General features: G+C 52.6%; 1 non-coding gene across 1 annotated transcript in view; it reads left to right on the top strand.

The window, feature by feature from the left end:
• Window positions 1–3,838: 3,838 nt before the first annotated feature.
• LOC124729297 overlaps window positions 3,839–5,000 on the top strand; it is a 1,909-nt gene continuing 747 nt past the window's right edge. Inside the window, exon 1 of the ribosomal RNA XR_007007594.1 lies at window positions 3,839–5,000. This exon is cut by the window's right edge and continues 747 nt beyond it. This is a non-coding gene — a ribosomal RNA (small subunit ribosomal RNA).

The following is a 5,000-nucleotide window of genomic DNA, read 5'->3' as shown; positions in this document are numbered from 1 at the left end:
ACGGCGTCCGATACCGAGCCATCAGCATGTCGGTCCCCATGCGCGTTGCACTCGCACTCGCAGTCGCAAAAACGTGGGGCAAATATATTACGCGGAAGAGCTATAACAGACCGAGCCCCACTGCATGGGGGGAGTCTTTGTCACTAATGTACACAGATGGAACATTTTGGACTGGAACCAGATTACCCGTACACACGGCGCTGATTAGTAATCAATGCAGAGCCATCAAACTACAGCAAATATACACAACTGTCCGTATACATGCTGAAAGAGTCTGCCCACAATGGGAACCACACGTCAGCCAGACACTCTGATCACGCACCACTCTCTGCTTCTAACAGGCGCACATACAATATGTAAGCACCAGCATGGAACAACATCCAGTGCATCTTCTCCGCCACATTACACAATCCACACTATCACAACCAGACCAGGAGGTCCATGCGGAAAATACAATATCCCAGCCTTTCGACATCCACCATTGCGCAGACCAGGCACCAACACCCACACATGTCCTATACAACGGTGCACCCAACATCACAATAGTACCTCCTGTCACAGCGCACAAACAATGACATGAGTCAAAGACACAGGTCTCACACAAGCATAGAATTGGAGCGCCGCCTCTAATAAGCCAAAGGTGCATCCTGACGTGACAAATCTGATCATGTCACAAGCATTCACTTACTATAATCACTATCAACGAACCTGCCGCCCCCGCCCCCCCCCCCCTACACCTTTCCTTACAACAACGTGTAACCTAACCTAACCTAACCTAACCTATGTTGTACCTTAACCTAACCTATGTTGTACCTTAACCTAACCTATGTTGTACCTTAACCTAACCTATGTTGTACCTTAACCTAACCTATGTTGTACCTTAACCTAACCTATGTTGTACCTTAACCTAACCTATGTTGTACCTTAACCTAACCTATGTTGTACCTTAACCTAACCTATGTTGTACCTTAACCTAACCTATGTTGTACCTTAACCTAACCTATGTTGTACCTTAACCTAACCTATGTTGTACCTTAACCTAACCTATGTTGTACCTTAACCTAACCCATGTTGTACCTTAACCTAACCCATGTTGTACCTTAACCTAACCCATGTTGTACCTTAACCTAACCCATGTTGTACCTTAACCTAACCCATGTTGTACCTTAACCTAACCCATGTTGTACCTTAACCTAACCCATGTTGTACCTTAACCTAACCCATGTTGTACCTTAACCTAACCCATGTTGTACCTTAACCTAACCCATGTTGTACCTTAACCTAACCCATGTTGTGCCTTAACCTAACCCATGTTGTGCCTTAACCTAACCCATGTTGTGCCTTAACCTAACCCATGTTGTGCCTTAACCTAACCCATGTTGTGCCTTAACCTAACCCATGTTGTGCCTTAACCTAACCCATGTTGTGCCTTAACCTAACCCACGTTGTGCCTTAACCTAACCCACGTTGTGCCTTAACCTAACCCACGTTGTGCCTTAACCTAACCCATGTTGTGCCTTAACCTAACCCATGTTGTGCCTTAACCTAACCCATGTTGTGCCTTAACCTAACCCATGTTGTGCCTTAACCTAACCCATGTTGTGCCTTAACCTAACCCATGTTGTGCCTTAACCTAACCCATGTTGTGCCTTAACCTAACCCACGTTGTGCCTTAACCTAACCCACGTTGTGCCTTAACCTAACCCACGTTGTGCCTTAACCTAACCCACGTTGTGCCTTAACCTAACCCATGTTGTGCCTTAACCTAACCCATGTTGTGCCTTAACCTAACCCATGTTGTGCCTTAACCTAACCCACGTTGTGCCTTAACCTAACCCACGTTGTGCCTTAACCTAACCCACGTTGTGCCTTAACCTAACCCACGTTGTGCCTTAACCTAACCCACGTTGTGCCTTAACCTAACCCACGTTGTGCCTTAACCTAACCCACGTTGTGCCTTAACCTAACCCACGTTGTCCCCTAAAGTAACCCACGTTGTCCCCTAACGTAACCCACGTTGTCCCCTAACGTAACCCATGTTGTCGCCTAAACCTGCTCTGTAATTGTTATACGACTCGTTCAATTAGTGTAGTGTTGCCCACCCGCAACCCTCGCAATATAGTTCGCTACTCGCACTGCCCGCTCCCCTGTGTATCGCTTCATGTTAAACACCTTGCAAGTCTTGCTGACTTTCCACATGCTCCTGCTGTACACTGTAATGTGGATGGCAGCAGGACGTACATGCCGCCCCTCCCCACGTCCCCACCTTGCCCCCCTGCCTTCGCAAGCTGGTTGGTGAGAAGTTTGCATGTTCAATGCCCTTCGCATGCGACGTACTCAGGCTACGTTGTGGTGCGGCCTGTGTCAACCGTCCGCTAATGTCGTACGCGTAAACCACAATCTGTACTGCACATTCGTCCTTATGTACCGAATGATACATCGTGGCACATGTGTGACCGTACAACGACTGCGCCCAAAAACGGCGGACCATACAGTGCAAATATTGTGCACGCAGCTACGTGTCGTCTCCCTATGAGAGCTGGATTGCAGTGTGGTACGCCATAGAGACGTGTGGGAGGAACGGACGCCGTGGATGGCGATCAGCATGAGCTGTCTGTTGATGTATTCGGACCTAGTCGTCTCTCCTCACACACCGTGATGGCATGGTGCACCGCGTTCCATATCTGCGACATGCTACAGAGGCCGGTTGACAGTCGTTCGAGCAATGGACATCGCATACGTACGGGGGCCACCTTCCACGTATTGTCTAGGCGTGCACATTTTGTTGCGTGTATGTGGGCAGACGTAGTGTGGCGTGACACCTGACACAGGCATGCAATAATCGTTGAAGTTGCAAATGGCGATGGACGCCTGCGTTTTCTGGTGAAGTTACGCAAATGAACAAATGGTAACCTGTTGTGGTGCGGTTGTTCTCGCTAGGGGTGAATCGGTGATGGCGACGATAGGTTGAGGTACGAACCGGTTGTTCCAGCGATACCCACCATGCCGACGAAACTGAACGGCATCTGGGTGTGAAGCGATACGCGGCGGTGGCTGGGTGGGACCGTCCCCGGCCGGTGAGGGGGCGCCTCCCGGCGTGCTGGCCGCGCGGTGCGTGGGCGCACGCGCTACAGCCGGCTGGTGGGGGCGGCCAGTGGCAGGCGCGCCGGCCGACGGACGCGGCAGGCGTCGCAGCTGCGCGCCGGCGCACCCTGCGCGCGGCGCCGTGCGGCCAAAGTAGGTCCTCGCGGGCCCGGTGCGAAGCGCGGTGGACATCTTCAGTGTGCTGGTCCGATTGAGGACTGTGTGCGTTGAGGATGCGCCGCCGCCCGGCGCTCGGCGCCGCGACGCCGTCTGCTGCTCGGTCGCCCCAGCGGTTCTCGCTGGTGGTTTGTATCGCAGCTGTGCGGATGTGTTGGCGCGTGCGCTGTGCTGGGAGAGTTCGCTTCGGCACCCAAGTGGGGCTTTTGTCCTTCTGTGGCGCTGGCGTTGGAGCTGCCGGTCACCGTAGGTGGCGCGTGTTGTCTCCCGCCGGCAATGCCACGACAGCACGCTCCCGGGCCTCTGTCGGCAGCGGCAAGCTCAGTTGGGAGCACGGGTGGTCGCACCGAAAGCGTCTACTCGCCTAACTCCGGGCGATTGCGCCTCTCTCGAACCCGACCAAGTACTTGGGACGGCGCTGCGCGCCGCCGGGACCTGAGAGGGTTTCGAGGTGTATTGTGCAGGGGAGCTCAGCCTCCTCCTGTTTGCAGAATGATTGAGCGGACGCTTGCGTGTTCGCGCGGGCCCCCGGGACACACTCCCGGGCGGCCGGCTGCTCAGCTCTAGTTGACGCAGCTCCCTGGTTGATCCTGCCAGTAGTCATATGCTTGTCTCAAAGATTAAGCCATGCATGTCTCAGTACAAGCCGCATTAAGGTGAAACCGCGAATGGCTCATTAAATCAGTTATGGTTCCTTAGATCGTACCCACGTTACTTGGATAACTGTGGTAATTCTAGAGCTAATACATGCAAACAGAGTCCCGACCAGAGATGGAAGGGACGCTTTTATTAGATCAAAACCAATCGGTCGGCTCGTCCGGTCCGTTTGCCTTGGTGACTCTGAATAACTTTGGGCTGATCGCACGGTCCTCGTACCGGCGACGCATCTTTCAAATGTCTGCCTTATCAACTGTCGATGGTAGGTTCTGCGCCTACCATGGTTGTAACGGGTAACGGGGAATCAGGGTTCGATTCCGGAGAGGGAGCCTGAGAAACGGCTACCACATCCAAGGAAGGCAGCAGGCGCGCAAATTACCCACTCCCGGCACGGGGAGGTAGTGACGAAAAATAACGATACGGGACTCATCCGAGGCCCCGTAATCGGAATGAGTACACTTTAAATCCTTTAACGAGTATCTATTGGAGGGCAAGTCTGGTGCCAGCAGCCGCGGTAATTCCAGCTCCAATAGCGTATATTAAAGTTGTTGCGGTTAAAAAGCTCGTAGTTGGATTTGTGTCCCACGCTGTTGGTTCACCGCCCGTCGGTGTTTAACTGGCATGTATCGTGGGACGTCCTGCCGGTGGGGCGAGCCGAAGGCGTGCGACCGCCTCGTGCGTGCTCGTGCGTCCCGAGGCGGACCCCGTTGAAATCCTACCAGGGTGCTCTTTATTGAGTGTCTCGGTGGGCCGGCACGTTTACTTTGAACAAATTAGAGTGCTTAAAGCAGGCAAGCCCGCCTGAATACTGTGTGCATGGAATAATGGAATAGGACCTCGGTTCTATTTTGTTGGTTTTCGGAACCCGAGGTAATGATTAATAGGGACAGGCGGGGGCATTCGTATTGCGACGTTAGAGGTGAAATTCTTGGATCGTCGCAAGACGAACAGAAGCGAAAGCATTTGCCAAGTATGTTTTCATTAATCAAGAACGAAAGTTAGAGGTTCGAAGGCGATCAGATACCGCCCTAGTTCTAACCATAAACGATGCCAGCCAGCGATCCGCCGCAGTTCCTCCGATG

This window comes from Schistocerca piceifrons, unplaced genomic scaffold, assembly GCF_021461385.2.
Source record: "Schistocerca piceifrons isolate TAMUIC-IGC-003096 unplaced genomic scaffold, iqSchPice1.1 HiC_scaffold_1200, whole genome shotgun sequence".
NCBI classification, from domain to species: domain Eukaryota; kingdom Metazoa; phylum Arthropoda; class Insecta; order Orthoptera; family Acrididae; genus Schistocerca; species Schistocerca piceifrons.
This window is presented reverse-complemented; position numbering and strand designations above follow the sequence as displayed.